Source organism: Scyliorhinus canicula, chromosome 3 (assembly GCF_902713615.1).
Source record: "Scyliorhinus canicula chromosome 3, sScyCan1.1, whole genome shotgun sequence".
In the NCBI taxonomy this organism is placed as follows: Eukaryota; Metazoa; Chordata; class Chondrichthyes; order Carcharhiniformes; family Scyliorhinidae; genus Scyliorhinus; species Scyliorhinus canicula.
This window is the reverse complement of record NC_052148.1, coordinates 90,707,242-90,725,363: the sequence shown is the minus strand read 5'-3', so window position 1 is coordinate 90,725,363 and position 18,122 is coordinate 90,707,242. Positions and strand designations below refer to the sequence as shown.

At 44.2% G+C, this 18,122-nt stretch overlaps 1 long non-coding RNA gene across 1 annotated transcript; it reads right to left on the bottom strand.

Annotated features, from left to right (window-relative positions):
• Positions 1-1,843: 1,843 nt before the first annotated feature.
• Positions 1,844-10,336, bottom strand: LOC119963714. Its single transcript, XR_005460136.1, has 3 exons — positions 10,034-10,336; positions 4,426-4,569; positions 1,844-2,079 (listed from the first exon to the last, which is right to left on the bottom strand). It is a non-coding gene; the product is annotated as an uncharacterized LOC119963714 (long non-coding RNA).
• Positions 10,337-18,122: the final 7,786 nt, after the last annotated feature.

The following is an 18,122-nucleotide window of genomic DNA, read 5'->3' as shown; positions in this document are numbered from 1 at the left end:
GATGGCAGTGCTACACTGCACTGTTGGTCAATTTTTGCGACAGAAATCATCCAGTTATAGCATTATATTTGATTACATGAAATTCACTGCAGAATAATTTTACCTGCTATGCATGAACAAAGCACAGTTTGAAAACCCATGCCCAGAACTCAAAAATCCTTGCTTCTGGTAATAGAAAATGTATTATTTATTGAACAGTCCAAGAACATTATTCACATTTATGGAAATGATTTTGCAATGTATGATATGTTTATAAAGTGGTTAGACTAGCAGACCATTCTTGTGCCACAAGCCAGGTACAATTTTTAAATCCAAATCTGCAGGCCGGATGTATTTCAGGATCCAATCTTAGATGGGGATCCAATCAGTGGGGCACATGGAATGGAACGTTAGCATCTCTCTATCGGAAGGGAGATCAGAGGAAAAATAAAAGTAGGTATCTATGATTTACCATAAGTCATCAGTCAAGGAATACAAGAAATGGAATGCTCACATCTCTGTTGGCCCAGGAATAATTGTCTTGAAATTAGGCTTATTAGGGGGTGCAACTAGTTTGTGCCACACGTGTTTTATTTTGCACCCCCCAAATTTATTTACCAGTTACTGATTTAGTGTATTAAATTAAACAGACAAATGCCTCTGTTAGCAGGACAAGAACAATAGCACGTTCATCAGCTAATAATCAAGAAAGCTAACTTCAAGTGAATTGTGTGCAAGAGCTGGAACATAATAAGAAAATAAGCATCAACGAGTAACATTGGCTGGCATACAGAAAGTTTGACAGAACAGCCAAAAACCCATTGACTTAGGCAAGAATATGCAGTCCCGTGACGGTAAGTGGCTTGGGAAATTCTAGCCATTACTGATAGTTTTAATGTGTACATTTACGCAATAGTGGGTACATGTATGTACATATCAGTTGAGAACATGCCAATGCTTGGGATATTTACATGGCCAATCTTTCTCCTGAAAACAGATTGCTCATCTGCTCCTTATTCTGTTTCCATTAAAACTAGAAGTGAATGGCTTCAAGATGGGTTCGGCTACGGTTTCAGATGTCGAGCATTTAAACCTCCCTCAACCAAATTCAACTCTTTCCGCAGGTTAAGATTCCTCCATTGTAGGGCAGCATGTGGCGCAGTGGTTAGCACTGGGACTGCGGCGCTGAGGACCCGGGTTCGAATCCCGGCCCTGGGTCACTGTCCGTGTGGAGTTTGCACATTCTCCCCATGTCTGCGTGGGTTTCACCCCCACAACCCAAAGATGTGCAGGTTAGGTGGATTGGCCACGCTAAATTGCCACTTAATTGGAAAAAAATAATTGGCTACTCTAAATTTTTTTAAAAAAAGAAAAAAAAAGATTCCTCCATTGTTATTCATTTTAAAATTATTTGATTTGATTTTGATTTGATTTGATTTATTTCCACATGTACCGAAGTACAGTGAAAAGTATTTTTCTGTGGCCAAGGGAGCGTACATAGTACGTACATAGTAGACAAAAAAAGAATCATCGATCAGAGTACATTGACAAATGGTACATTGACAAACAGTGATTGGTTACAGTTCGGATCAAGATGCCAAACAAAGCAAATACATGAGCAAGAGCAGCATAGGGCATCATGAATAGTGTTCTTACAGGGAACAGATCAGTCCAGGGAGAGTCGTTGAGGAGTCTTGTAGCTGTGGGGAAGAAGCTGTTCCTATGTCTGGATGTGCGGGTCTTCAGACTTCTGTACCTTCTGCCTGATGGAAGGGTCTGGAAGAAGGCAAAGCCTGGATGGGAGGGGTCTCTGATAATGCTGTCTGCCTTCCTGAGGCAACGGGAGGTGGATACAGAATCAATGGGAGGATGGCAAGCTTGTGTCATGTGTTGGGCTGAGTTCACCACACTCTGCAGTTTCTTGCGATCTTGGGTCGAGCAGTTGCCATACCAGGCTGTGATGCAGTTGGATAGGATGTTCTCTATGGCACTTATGTCGAAGTTTGTAAGAGTCGGGGGGAAGGGGGAGTGTGTGTCATGCTACGCTTCCTGAAGTCGATGGTTAGTTGCTTGGTCTTTACGACATTTAGAGAGATTAATCTGCAAATCAAAGTATTTGAATACGTGAAAAGATTCTGGTGCATTTTCAGCATATTATTGTCACTTTCATTATTTTTACATGTTACAATCCACATTTTGAAAAATGGATATTAACGTTTTTTGAAAAGAAAAATAGCAGAGCAAAGACCTTACAAAATAAATCTTTCAAACTTTTAAAATGATTAAGCTCCGATCAGTTTTCTTTTGGAAGAAAATTGATTCAGGAACTTCCTTTTGAGTTACTTGATTGGTTTCATTTTGTTAAACGACTGATCTGGTAAGTTTTGATCAGTGTAACAATGAAGCAGCCATGTGGGAAACCTTTATACCTGGGATAATCGATTAATATATTTTTTAGGCAATTACTGCTGTCCTTTAAGATCGGCTCCAGAGACTTGACTCTCTTTGAGCTTTCTGAGACACTTGAGAGAAAAATGTAGAGCATTGAACTGCATAGAAGGCAATACCTAGCATGGAGATCAAATAGCACCACGAAAAGCTGGCAAAAATCAATTGATTGCCATTGAAATGGAGCGACAAAAGATATACCACAGTACTTTCAACAACTTGTGATAGATTTGCTTGCCCATCATATGTGAGAAACACTCTATTCACAACAGGTAATCCATCAGCTTATATATCAGGTTTTGTGCAACTCTATGTGGTTTTGGTATGAATTGATGGTTTGATTGCATTTTGTGTAATTTCCAACAATTATAGCTGAAAGAAAATAAATCTTAATTACTGGTCTCAATTCTGATGATATAATTATAAGTGGACGGATGCATAGATAAATGTTTAAATATAGGAAATGAATAGTGGAACTGAAATGTGAAATGTAATGGTGTGTGTTCTTTGTTTTACTGGTCCTTCAGGTACAGATTTATGAAAACGTGGGCCATTTTGCTGAAATGATATTATGCTGCCTTTAAGTTTAGAATTATCACATCTCTGACACTGGGCGTTTTCACAGGCTAAACCATTAACAAGTTTCACATTTCAATTGCAGTATGTGTATTGACGTTAAAAAATACTCACTACTTTCAATAAATACGAAGTTCGTATGTACCAATTTGCATTCATATATGACCATTAAAATAGAAAACTGTTCCAAGACACTTCACAAAAGGTCAATCAGATGAATATAGACCTCGAGCCAAAGAAGGAGGTATTAGGAGGGGTGACCAAAACCCTCATCGAAGATGTGAGGCGGGATTTTGGTCCAGCGACTCTGGAATTGGGAAACGCGATTGAATGGAAAATGACATGGGCCGGAAATTGTGTCCGGCAGCGGACGTCCAACAGAATGCCATGCTCCTGTGCCTTGACAGTGACAAGAAAGCATTCAATTCTGCATGTACAGTAAATGCCATTGACATATCATTAATGGGTCCAACCGGTATTCCTCTGGGCTCCTGCGGTGCTCCGCCTCTACCGGGGGTAATTACCAATGTTGAAGTTCACTTGTGGTTTTAAAAATCGGGAAAAGTGCCGTGGGAGAGAGGAATTAGGTCAGGTCCCCAGAGGTGCCACCGTGGGCTGCCAGTTCTGCTGCTGGCATGGCCCCCCTTTCCCACAATTGAGCTCCACCCAAGGGAGGGTCCACAGTAGCCCTTATAGGAGGGAACTGGATAGGGCCGCAGAACGTTTCACTGGTATGGGTAGTGCCAGTCACTGGTACCCCTGCCAGCAGGGACAGGTGCTGGGGGACCAGAGACCCCCGCAGTGCTGGGCACTGATTGGGTCAGGGGTGTGGTGGGTGCGCAGAGTGCCAGGGGGAACAGTTGGAGATGGTTCCGGGGATGGGTGAGGAGGACATGGAGGGGTAGTGAGCTGCAGTGCAGGCCAGGGCCACCGTGTAGCCCATTGGACCTGGTTGGGCATGGGGGTATGCACCATGCTAACATGTCTGCCTGTCACGCCCTGCAGATAATGGACTTCTGAATCCAGCTAGGAATGGTGGCCTTCATCCCAGTCGCCGCAGTCCTGGGGGATACACCTGAGGCTATATGAGCAGGAACTGCTCGGGCAGGACCCTACAGGCTTCACTGGCATTGCTGGGATGCCCCAGGTCCAATGGGTCATTGTCTGGATGAATGTCCCCCTATCGGCACTAGCCCATGATGGGCTGGTCTTCACAAACCAAAAGGGGTTACACTCGATGAATGTGCAGCTGGCGTGTGACCACGAGATGCATATCATGCACGCCTGCGCTTGATACCCGTGCAGTAGGGTGTTCTTCCCAAGGGTTGGTGCAATCCCGATGGGCCAAATGGCCTCCTTCTGCACTGTACATTCTACAATGACCTCTATGATAAGCCAGAATAAAGAGAAAAGTTTTCTTACCCCCTTGCTCCCCATCAAAGGCCATTTAAAGACTCGCATCAAATCATGCGCACATGACTGATCTGATGTCTGTGAGGAGTGGAGCATACCGAGAGGGTGGATAATCAGGCATCCAGCGGGTAGCGGCTACAACCAGCGGCAGGGCTGCAGAGAATAATAATAATAATCTTTATTGTCACAAGTAGGCTGACATGAAGTTACTGTGAAAAGTCCCGAGTTGCCACATTTCTACACCTGTTCGGGTACACAGAGGGAGAATTCAGAATGTCTAAATTGGTTTGGTGCCTGGCGCCAAGCCCGTTTTTCAGGGGATGCTCCATTCTCCGGCCGATCGTCATTCCTGATCGCCGTGGCGGTGAACGGCGAATCCCGGCCACAGTCTCAACAATCCTCCCGCATGTCTTCTACTATCCACTTCAGCGCTGTCACTGCAGGAACTGGAGAGCTGTTGGCCAATCAGATTGCTCCCGTTCCCCCACCAATGAAAATTGTATTGGCATGAAATGGCAGTGGGTCTTCCACATCCGGATTCTACCCACCAGTGCGGCACGATAGCACAGTGGTTATCAGTGTTGCTTCACAGCACCATGGTCCCCGGCTTAGGTCACGGTCTGTGTGGAGTCTGCACGTTCTCGTCATATCTGCGTGGGTTTCCTCCGGGTGCTCCAGTTTCCTCCCAAAGTTCCCAAAAGACGTGCTTGTTCGGTAATTTGGACATTCTGAATTCTCCCTCAGTGTACCCGAGCAGGCGCTGGAATGTGGTGACTAGGGGCTTTTCACAGTAACTTCATTGCAGTGTTAATGTAAGCCTACTTATAACGCTAATAAAATTTTTAAATAAAGATTCAAAGGTCTCTGGAGTTAGCCGGACTCCATGAAAATCCAACCCTTTGTCTTATCAACTGCTCATTGCTCTACTAGTTGATTGAGTGTGCACTGAATAGCATAATATATCTATGCTATTATTGTTCCTCCTTTTCTTCCTTCAAAAAACATAATAATTTGGTATATGTAGTCGGTTTATAAAAGCTCTGATGAAATTCCCATACAATGCTTGTGTCAAGCACAAAAAACACTCAAGATATTGTACATCAGACGAAGAAAAATAACTTGAAGAACCAGATGGGAATAACTGAAGACCAACTATTGTTTTCCACATAGAACTAACAATTATAGTGCGCTCAATCAGCTGTAAAACATGGGTTAGCACTGCGGTCTCACGGCGCTGAGGTCCCAGGTTCGATCCCGGCTCTGGGTCACTGTCCGTGTGGAGTTTGCACATTCTCCCCGTGTTTGCGTGGGTTTCGCCCCCACAACCCAAAAATGTGGAAGGTAGGTGGATTGAACACACTAAATTGCCCCTTAATTGGAAAAAATTAATTGGGTACTCTAAAATTTAAAAAAAATAAAAAAATAAAAAAATCAGCTGTAAAGCATTTGTAAGCACAGTACTTCAGTGTACGTCGACATAAAAATATTGCAAGTCCACAGCAGAGTATAATTGCTTATCCAATGTATATTTTGCTTATTACAGAAGAAGTGTACAAGATTGAACATCGAGATAGTTTTACTTGAAGTAGTCATTGAACGTAGATGATCTGTTAATCTTTCATGAGCGTGTATGCCTTGTGACAGCAGTGGGATGGCTACAAAGGTGGCCACAATTCCGTTTGAAAACAACCTTTTGAGTTGCTACATCACATCGAAACTGCATGTCACCGAGTACATAGAACATACAGTGCAGAAGGAGGCCATTCGGCCCATCGAGTCTGCATCGACCCACTTAAGCCCTCACGTCCACCCTATCCCTGTAACCCAACAACCCCTCCTAACCTTTTTGGACACTAAGAGCAATTTAGCATGGCCAATCCACCTAACCTGCACATCTTTGGACTATGGGAGGAAACCGGAGCACCCAAAGGAAACCCACGCAGACATGGGGAGAATGTGCACACTCTGCACAGACAGTGACCCAGCGGGGAATCGTACCTGGGACTCTGACACTGTGAAGCCACAGTGCTAGCCACTTGTGCTACAGTATTTTCTGGCAAATACTCTGATTATTGATGTAGTGTATAATTGATGGTATAATTAAATAAATGTTTTGCATTTATATAGTGTCTTTCACAACTTTATGATGCTGCAAGGCACTTTGCAGACAGTGCAGACAGTGTAGTTAATTTTCTTGTCTAAGCAACTGTGGGAGTGACAACTATAGAATTGAAAAGAAAGAAACGTATCTTTTGGCCAATGCATTGTCTCCTGTTCCCTTTTACAATACAGATAGAGTTCTGAGTCGATCATGCCTAGTTGATCACAATTAGAGCTATTTCTTGAACCGCTAACTTATTTTCTCTTTTTTTTGAAAATCTCAAAAATCACTGCCTTAGAGTGAACCATTAGCGGAGATCTTTCTATTACTGCGAAGCTAAAGAGTCAGATTAGCTGACACCTGTCACCTGTTAACACATCTCACAAGGGCATTTTAATCAACCTGACTGTCTTGGCTCATGGATAAACATAGAGTATTCAGTCAGTTAGCGTCAAATACCATGAACTATTAAATACTTCTAGAACATTCCATCGGATTATAAAGATTAATGAAATCCCCAAAAGTTTAAAAACACATCCTGTCAGGCAGTGATCATCTGAGACACTACATGACATTATTTTAATGTATAAAATCATCTTACCATATTTTTGTTAGCAGGATTTTCATGGATTTTTTTAAACGTTCAATTCCATTGGTTCTATGAAGATGATTTGTCAAATATTGCTGCGAGTTTTACGAGCATAATTCTTCACAATTCCTATGCTAAACCAATTTCTATAGAGCACATAAATGCTGGTTTTTGACATTTTAACAATTTGGACATTAATATGGCAAGCTTATTTGGTTCCACAACCATTCTACAACGAACATTGAGAATCAACAGCATCCACAAACTGGATAGAGTAGATTGAGTCGGTATTTTAATTGTTAAGCATTATTTTGAACCTTTAACCTAAATATATTTATAACACAGATGTTTTGCAATATTTTATGATTATTTGTGTCATTAATGTAAATCACATAGCATCTTGGACTATATTTCAAAGTGTTCTCACGCATAGATATGTGTGTATGTGAACTCTGTACAGATCCATATGTGAAAACTGTCATTGTTTTCAAAGTCTGTGAAGCTACTGGTTTCAGAATTTTGAGTTGAATCTGGTGGACATATGACTTTGATAGTTTTAAGATTGGACGGACGAAAGTTAACCAAAAGCATTCTGCAGCCTTTAACAAACATTACAGTTACACTTTAACTTTGAGAGTGTGATGAATGTTGACAGCATTGCTAAATTCTGAAGTCTACTCAAGTAGCAAGAATGATGGCTGAACAGGGTCCATCACATGAGGCAGCATGATGCCCGGTAGTCACCTCACATCGCACATTATTGAATGAATCTTCCTTGACTGTGAGCAATTTTTGCACTTTGGAACATATTGATGCATGCCATGGTCGTGTCATTGATTTGAACTTAATCCATGTGTCGCCTGGTTATTGTGTTGCCATGATTCATTTAAAAGCAAACGTTTTTTATCACAGCTGGCTGACTTTCACGATAGGGTGGGCAGACATAGAAGGCAGATATTTCCCCTGTGCAGTTTTACTTATTGCTGGAAGGAAAATGAATGAAAACATTCGTCTTTGGTGCAAGTCTTAGTTTTGACAGTTTTAGCTAGGGGGTTTGGATTCTTGATCCATTTACTGCTTCCTGTCCAAGATCTAGTTGGTGCATTATGTTCCATGTCTCTTTCAATTTACTGAGATCTATATGATGTCCATTGAGAAAACAGAATATATCCAGCCCTTTTAGCAAGAAGAAAATGAAAATAGGCTAGGCGTCTCACATTTGCTCTATTGGCTTTTCTCCCCATTATATTTGATGCCTGCAGCCTAGCTAAGTTAAGAAAGCGCTTTAGAAAGCTCCAGATGGATTTTGTTTGTGTGCAAACTGGGTGATTCTAGGCAGCAAAGGCAGTCCTTGATGCTTGAGGTATTGAGGGAATAAGCTTTGAATTACGGGAGGTCGCAGCATTATCTTTTTTTAACAAGTGTTAGAAAACATAACCATTGAAATACATCACATTGTGAAAAATTGACATAGAAATGGATTTAAACATTTATTTATATTGCAGTTTCATACATAGAAATTAAGATATTAATTCCAACCAAGTTGTGTATTAAAACACCTTGGCTGAGATTTCAGTCTTCTTTCATCTATTTGAAGCAGTGTGAGATATTTCTCTCGCCGCTGCTTGTGTTAATGGAAGATCTGTGCCTGTGGCAGTGAAGGTTCCCAACCCCATCTGTACCAGTGCTAAGGACCCATCCGTATTTATCACACAGGAGGTGGGCCAGATTATTTCAGGACAGGTGTACTCTGTATGAGCCTGTGATATTTTCTTATATCTGCTTTGAAAGACATATGCAGATAAGCTGCTTCGTGACAAATTCCTGATTTCATTGAGAAGTCAGCAACTCCAGAAGGAAAACTAAACATTTAAAACATAAAATTTGCGAAATTCTTATATTCCGATAGGTGGACCTTGGAGCCCTCTCTACAACTGTTTGCCATATGTATGCTCAATGGTTGTACACCTGATGCTTTTTTGTTGCCACACTAAATCCTGGAATTCCGCCCTAACACCAATGTGGGATCATCATCATCGCAAGGTTTAAGCAGCTCGTGAATATCCATCAACGTTTTCTCTGTGAAACCCAGAATAGACAATATATACAGCCTTTCCTGTGTCATCCCAGGAGCAAATTAAGACATACTGATGTGCCCTGAAGCAACACAAAGTTTACAAACAATTGGCTGCTCAGTGTGGGTTAACTGGTGGGGGGGGGGGGGGGGGAAGCTTGGCATAAGGGCCTGAGGGGGTGGGTGGAAGGGCAGAACCTGGCATTTGAGGCCTAAAGGGCCCAAGGGAGTCAAATGCCATGAAGAGGATCTTTTGAACTTCCTTTTAAACCTTCTCATCATGCACACTAGGGTTCTTGATTCCTCTAAAGGGCCGTGAACGACAACTCTTTAAAAACCTGTCTAACCCCATGAACATTGCAGAGAAGTAATGATCAATTAATGAAAATTTAAGTGCCTCATCCCACTGCTGCTGAAATTTCTTTTTAGCCACAGTCCCAGATGACCATAGGCTGAATGGTGGTGACTTAACCTGAGAATCACCACACCTCAGGTGAAGAGCAGGCAAGATCAAGAAGGCTGACATTCGTGAGTAACCTCACCTGGTACAGGAATTGAACCCGCACTGTTGGTGTCACTCTGCATCAGGAACCAGCCATTTAGCCATATGAGCTAAACCTGCTGACATTAACCCAGCTCCAGAAGAATCTGTTGCCATTTGGAGTGTTTGAAAGGTAAAAGTGTGCATCGCCACTTTGGGGAACATGCCTCGATCGAGAGAGTTGACATCAGCCCCGTTGCAGGCACCCCCCTCTCCATTGTTCTAGCTGCCATTATTTCTATTCTCCTCTCCTTGCAACACCCACCCTGCAAAATACTTCTCCCCTCTCCTCCTGCCCACAACATTACTTACCGGAGGCCTGGCAGCAGCCACCAGGGTTCTTGTCGACAGCTGTCAGTAGGTGGGACTTCCACACGGGGTCTTGATTCCAAGGAAGGATCATCGCTGGCTTCACTACTGTGTGATTAGTGCATGGTTCGGCAGACCTTTACAAAAAGAGGCAGCACAGGTCTCTTGTTGGCTTTTCAACTGGCAGGCAAGACTCCTGATGCCTCAGCAAGATTCCACGCATTGTGTTTTTATGACCTTGATAGCTCTATTTGCTGTCCTGTGCGTAAATGAAACATCGAGCATAACAATGCCAATCCTTGTTATTCAGATTGTGGACTGTGATTTTACATGTCTGCTGCATGCATTCTCCTGCTTTTCAAAAGCCGGAGCAAAAGTAGATAAAACCATTTGTGAACTAACCAAGTGATTTATCTTGAATGCGAGATATGAATTAACAGAATACAATTTTCAGAGATTCAATTCCTATCAGTCTTCTCACCATCTGAAAGATAAATATGAGCAACTTTACTATGGACCCAATTCATTTTATATGTCAGCAATCTTAAAACTGATTTGTCATTTTACGCATTGCAGTGTTAATGTAAGCCTACTTATGACAATAAAGATCATTATATTATTATTATATTAATGTACAGGAATTTCTCACTCTCACTGCTCCACACTCCAATCTGAAAAAGACAGTCCCTTTCCAGAAAGAGAAAAATTTGACTCCTCCCATGCTGTCAGTGCAGAGCATGGCTCATTAAGCTGTCCATCAAAGCTGCCACCATGTATGAAAGTTTTCTTCCATCGATGAAACATACTGGGCTGGATGCACTTCCCTGCCAGGGAATTTGAAGGTGACGGGCAGATAAAATCCATGTGTGGCCTTCCTGCCAATTATCCATCTGCCAGCTCTATCTAAAATTGTACAGGAGGCAAGGGAGGCCAGTCCTTGGGCCTAGTGAGACTCTTAAGTGGCTAATTAGTGGAGGGCCCCATTCTACCCCTGCTAGTATTTTACTCATGGCAGAGGAAGGTTCACACCAAGTAGGAGGCCCAGTAGTTTTAGCTGTGCGAGTAGGTGTCGGACAAGAGGGAGGATCTCCTTTGTCAGTCCATTGGGCCGATTGGAGGCATCCTCTCCCCCAGGTCATCCCTTCCTCGCCTCTGGCACCCAGCCTCCCAACTCCCTTCACCATTTCAGCCTCCTCTCTGAGACCCCCGACTCACTTCAGCTCCTCATGTGATGGGACTGCCTGTAGATCCAGCAGTGGCCACCAATTCCAACTGGTGCTTCTGTGACTATAGAGCTACCAGCCATCTGACTGGCCAGCATCTATCTGAGGCAGCATGGGGCAGAATTTCACCTTAAAGTATTTATCACTATTCCCAGTGTTAAATTACTATTGGTTGGCCATCAGAGTCATTTACGTGCCCCCCCCCCCCCCCCCCCCCCCCCCCCACCAACTCTTTAGCTAAAGGGTTGGCAGAGACTGTGGTGCCCCATAAAATTCAGCTCACTTCATTATTGCTGGGGCAAAATCCTGGCATCCATCCCCATGAGTGTTGCTACCACACATTTCAAGAAGGTGGCTCAGCACCATCTTCCCGGAGGCAATTAGGGATTGCAAGAAATGCTTTCCGAGCCAGCAACGCCATGGAACTATGTGTACCATGTTGTTTCAGGAGCTATGGCAAGTTGTTGGAGTTAGAAGACAGTGCTGTTAGACTTTTTCACGGAATCCAATGAAGTTTGGGGGTCTCTTTCAATCATTGGGCTATAGTCCCTTTTGCACTGCAACATGACAGGGAGATTGAGCACAGCCAGGAGAGAGGGGTGGCTATCTGCAATGGCTTCAGCTTGACTGGGGGAAGGCGGCTGAGTTTCTCTGGGTGATTCTAGAAGTGGTTTGATAGGATTTCCCTGGGGCCAGAAAGCCTGGTTTCATCCCGCACCATCTTGGCCTAAGGGGCAGTAGCCTGGGTCAGCTTAGGCTGAGAGACATCAGTAGGCCCACTGGTAGAATGGCAGCAGTGGGAGCACTAATGCTGACATCCTGAGAAAGCATAGATTTGTGCGTGGAATTGTAATGAAGGCAGCAGTACACTGTTATTATTGGATGATTAAGTTTGATTGATTGTTAGGAAGCAGCAGAGATTCATTTGGAAAAATGCATTAATAACTACTGTGTTCATTCTTATGTTGCAAAGAATAATATTTGCTGTTGGTTAACTATTCTTAACATCCGGTTGTTGGGAAATTCTGGTGTCTCGGTTCTTGGCAAGAAGCAGGACAGCAAAATCCCCCCCTCCCCCCCCCCCCCCGCCCCCCCCACCAACACCCTCAGTACTCACCTCACATTGGCATCCTGTCTGTTTATTTAGTGGGACTGGATGTAGACCCAGCAGAGAAAATTGGATCAGAGAGTTGCCAGCGTGATGTCTGGCTGTTTCCAAAGCAAGACTTCTTCCCAAATAGTTAACCGGATCGTTAACATCTTCCCAGGTAGTTAGGGAAAGATGGTGGCTTAGTGGTATTGTCACTAGACTGGGAATCCAGAGACCTACGGTAATGTTCTGGGGACCTGGGGTTGGATCCGACCATGGCAGTTGGTAGAATTTAAATTCAGTTTTTTTAAAAAATCAGGACTTAAAATATATCATCCTTACTTAGTCTGGCCGATTCACAGCAATGTGGTTGACTCATGTCCTCTGAAATGGCCGAGCAAGCTGCTCAGTTCAAAGGCAATTCGTAGAATTGCAGAATTGTTACAGCACAGAAGGAGGCCATTTGGCCCATTGTGTCTGCACTGGCTCTCCAAAAGAGCATTATGGTTCAGTGTCATTCTCCTGCCTTTTTCCCATACCCCTGCATCTTGCTGCTATTCAGATCATCAAATGCCCTTTTGAATGCCTCAATTGAACTTGCCTCCACCATTACTAGGCATTGCATTCCTGACCCGAACCACTCGCTGTGTGAAAAGTTTTTTTCTCACATCACATTTGCAATTATGCACGGGCAATAAATGCTCGAGGAGGTCTTGTGATTGGGTGGGTAGTATCCCTGCATCTGAGAAAGGAGCTCCTGTTTAAAGTCCCACCCCAGGACTTGATGACCAAGGAAGGTGTGTTTATTACACGACCAAACAGGTTGAACATCTACCTGCAAATCCTTCCAACGTGTCAATGGCTGTTAATGCCAGGAAAATGGGTGCAAAACAGCCACCGATTCCCCGTTTTACTGGGGGATAGCAAGACGGCAGCATTGAACACCCGGCTCTAGCAGACGATAAGCCCCTGTGAACTGCTGGGTCCCTGGCCGCGCATGAGCACGGGGGCAACCTACACGGCGGCGGAGTTTGTGGACCCAGCCCACGAAATAGTCCCTCCCTTTGGGCGGCCGCATGCCCCAGACCAGCCCCACATTGCCCCCAGCCCTGAATAATGTCCCCCCCCGCCCGCGGATCGTCCTTCCCATGACTGTGGCGGCACTGAACTGAGTCCGCAGCCGCCACCCAAGTTCCCTGATGGGTGAGACCATGAGAGACCCACGCTGTCGGGAACTCAGCCCATCGGGGGCGGAGCATCGGGGGGCAGGTTTCAGGAAATGTCCTGAGGCCGTCGATATGTGGCGGAACATTACGAAAGCGACGCCGCTCCCGATTTTGACGGAAACTTGGATTCTCTGGCCGTTCGCTGAACGTGATTTCGGTGTCGGCGACCGGAGAATCCATCCCCTGGTCAGCTCTGTCTGACGGGGAGTGCCACCCTCAAACTATAAGCCTCTGTAATGGACTGGCGACCTGTTCCAGGAATAACTAGCTCTGGGAAGAGGTGAAAGCCACTAGGTGCGGGCAAAGGAAGAATAAATGCTGCCTGGCCAGTGATGCACAAATTAAGTTTTTAAAAACTGGCTGCAGGGCATCCATCTGGCATGGAGACGATTTCCCCAGCGACTTCATTGCTGTCATGGTGGGAAAATCTGCAACTCAATAAATTCTGTCTGTTAAAACGTTATGGGTCCAATCTAATGGCTATGTCCGACTCGGTACGCAAAGCCTGTCACGGGATTTACCCGGCTCGCGAGATCTAACCCATTATGGGTGTGACCAAACTTTGCACATTTAAGTGTGCAGTAAGGCTTACTTTAATATGCACTTGCCGAAGTTACCCAAAGCGCAGGATTTAACCCTGTGCCTCAGCGATCCTGAGGGTCTCCTCAAATGTGGACCAGCTGAATCGGCTCTTAGGGCTCTCAGATGACATGCGGCCCAGTAGTCTGTCTCTGGGCAGGATGGCACACTGGCACTGCCAGCCTGGATCTCTTCCAGCCTGGTAGTGTCACCTGGATGCAACACTGGCACTGCCTGGATTCCCAGATGGCACTTTCAGCCTGGCAGGGATATTGCCAGGGTGTCAGGCTGGCAGAGATAAGGTGTCCCTGGTGGCATTTTGCCTGCATTAGGGATCCGGTCTGGGGCTGCTCTGCCCTTATAAGGTAGAGTGCATGGGCTCAATGACCAACGTAGTGGTGAGTTGGGGAATTTGGGGAGGTCTGGAATCCGTGATTAGGGCCTAGAGATTAGGGTGCCATTTAAAAAATGGCTCCCGGAACTCTTCCTGCATTTACAAGCTCGTCTGGGACTGCGTGTATCCTTGGCGAGGCATTTCTTGCTGATGCTGCAAAATGAAGCAGAGTCCTGTTTAATAGCAGGGCAGCACGGTAGCATTATGGATAGCACAATCGCTTCACAGCTCCAGGGTCCCAGGTTCGATTCCGGCTTGGGTCAATGTCTGTGTGGAGTCTGCACATCCTCCCCGTGTGTGCGTGGGTTTCCTCCGGGTGCTCCGGTTTCCTCCCACAGTCCAAAGATATGCAGGTTAGGTGGATTGGCCATGATAAATTGCCCTCAGTGTCCAAAATTGCCCTTAGTGTTGGGTGGGGTTACTGGGTCATGGGGATAGGGTGGAGGTGTTGACCTTGGGTAGGGTGCTCTTTCCAAGAGCCGGTGCAGACTCGATGGGCTGAATGGCCTCCTTCTGCACTGTAAATTCTATGTAAAAATCTATGTAAACACCCGGCTAATCGAGCTCGACATGGGACTCTGTTTAATTTTTGTTAAATCGTGCCCTATACCTCCAGCTGAGAGGCCAAGCACCAAACCATGTTGCAAAGACTAGACTACCACAAACAACACTGTTGTGTGTGCTTGAATGCCATTGTAATATAGAGGTGCTTGGTAGAATAAGGATTAATGTGGGGTGCAACTGAAGGAACTTACATGGGAGCAGCACCATGCATGGCAGTAAATTGGATTACTAGTAGATGTTTAAATATGTTCAGGGTGGCATGGTAGCACAATGGTTAGCACTGTTATTTCACAGCTCCAGGATCCCAGGTTCAATTACCGGCTTGGGTCACAGTCTGTGTGGAGTCTGCACGTTCTCCCCATGTCGACGTGGTTTTCCTCCGGGTGCTCCGGTTTCCTCCCACAGTCCAAAGTTGTTGCAGGTGGATTGGCCATGATGAATTGCCCTTAGTGTCCAAAAATGATTGGGTGGGGTTACGGGGATAGGGTGGAGGTGTGGGCTTAAGTAGGGTATCCTTTCAAAGGGCCGGTGCCGACTCGATGGGCCAAATAGCCTCCTTCTGCACTGTAAATTCTATTATTATACATGTCTCAAGGTCTCATCAACGAGACACCAAACAAACCCATAGCCCAAAATGGTGTTCAGCGGCAGTATCCCAAGATATGAAAAACTAAAAGCAGCTGAAGACTGACCAAAGAGATGTCTGCTAAGAAAACAAAAATTGAATAAGCAATTGGAGAAGCTTCACCACAGACTTGGAAGTTGAGGGATTCACCAAAATGAGTAGAGGTCCATTGCAAGGCTCTGATTGATGCAGAGCGCAAGAACCTGCTCAGATCACAAGAAACAAGTTGTATTTATATTATCAAAGAGGCGGCAGTCCCAGTGACTCAGCAGATGGCACAAGCTGGCAGATAGCTTATACTAAAAAAAAAGGTAAAACGGGAAGGCCTTCAGAAAAAACCTGTGAAATCTCTGGAAAGGAACAAGGCAACCAATCGGCATTGAGTCCATCAAAATCGTAAAGCACACAAAAATCAGAAACAAATAAACCACCAGGATGCAGACAGCGTGAGTGGAAAAAAATGGTTCCTGCATTAAATGACAGTAACATTTAAAGCTGCAACTCATTCAAAAAAGCAGCCCTGGACAGAAAATTAGAAGGACCAGACATATTTTAGATAACCAAATGATTAAACCAGACAAAAATGTAGGTGCATTGGAGAAAATAATTTTTAGTGTCGAATGACAGGATTAAATAAGGAATGAAAAGAACTAAGTGCAAGTCGACAAGTTTTTATTCGTGCCTGGCTCATGTGTGGATGATGTAGTCCACATCCAACCTATAAATCTACACTCAACAACATTTGGTTAGCTATTCAAAGGGTTTGACAGATATTTTAAAATCCAAGCTATAGAGTTCACAGTCCCTAGAAGGCAGCCCAGCACACCCATTGACAACAGAAGACTCCGGAGCGAGACCAACAAAAGACACTGGGGAGAAAGTGACAGGAAACCCTGGAGAGGGGGAGTCAACAGGCCACATAATGAGGGCAATAGAATACCCCAAAACGAGGGAAACAATATTCAAGTAAACATCACGATGGTTGTCGAACTGTGCAATGAAATTCACAAATCAAAGTGTTTTGTGCAGAAGAAAGAAATGGCTGTGACGAAGCTGATGGGTTTAAAAAATCAAGCTTTTTGAACATTCTGACACACTACTCAAACTGCAACAAAAGATGGTAGTGTGGAGTGAGAAGACAAGTGCCAAGGAAGGAAATCTATCTGAGGAAATTCAAAAGAAACAAAATGTGAGAAAAGTAAGTGAAGATGTTTTACACTAAAATGTTCACATCAGCACTAAACTGGAAGATTTGAAGCACAAGATTCAAGCTGAGTATATACCTGTGAAAATGCATAATAGTCTCAATGAACCAAGCTTTTGAGATGTGAACAGCTAAATTTCAGAGAAAGCGCAAAAGTACCAGAAGGAAACAATGACCCTTAATTCCATAATCGGCAAATCAGAGCTGGAGTTGGGAAGACTCAACCAGATGTAAAGGCAGGCAAAATAGCAGGCAGAAAAGACATGGGAAGAATCTGTGATCCTCCAATGAGTCCTTAAACAATTATATTGCCATGGAGAAACTATTATTTCAGAAGAAGATGTGTTGGAACTATCAGTTGCAATGAAATGATAAACTGAAGCCCAGATTGAATTGGCAAGAATCAACAAGAAAATGAACAATTGAAAGAACAGTTGATTGTCCTTCAAAATCAAAGGCAAAAGGAATGTTTAACTATTCAGCACCATGAAGAAATGAAGACTGTCTTAAACAGCATCATGGAAGAACAGGCGAGAAACCCGAGCAGATTGCTGAAGTACAGGAAAACTCGAGATGAAGCAAGTGAGTTCCACAATGAAACAGAAAAGCTGTTGAAATACTTTCACATGCTCCAAGGATCCCTCAGGTTAAAGTTTGTACTTCTGGAAAACTACAAAGAAAAACAGAATTTATTGAACACCACTCTGAACAAACTGATGAACCAGTTGGCAGAGAAGACACGCCAATATTCCAAATTCCGAGAGGAGGCCAAAAGCGACAAGCAAAATACAGAAGCGCTAAAGAAGCATCTGAATGACAATGAGGAGGCATTGAAGGGAAAAGCTGTCAAACTTTCCAAGCTGCAAGTGGATAATAAAGCCATGAGTGGCACAATTTCAGAACTAAACCACGTTAAGATTTCGCCTGAGACCCACCTGGCCAACCTTGAGACCAAAATGAAGGACAAGGACAAAAGATAGAAATCAAATTGGAGAATGTAAGTCAGACACTGAAGCTCAAGTAGCTCGAAGAAGACATAGCACTGGATAGTCCAGACATACTGAGAACTATTGAGTTATTGAAAAATGAAATGGATATCAAGAAAAGGTTAAGCTGTTGCAAGGAAAGGAGCCTCTTGCAAGATTTGCGATGCTGGGAACCTGCGAGATCTAACGAGATCTCGCGAG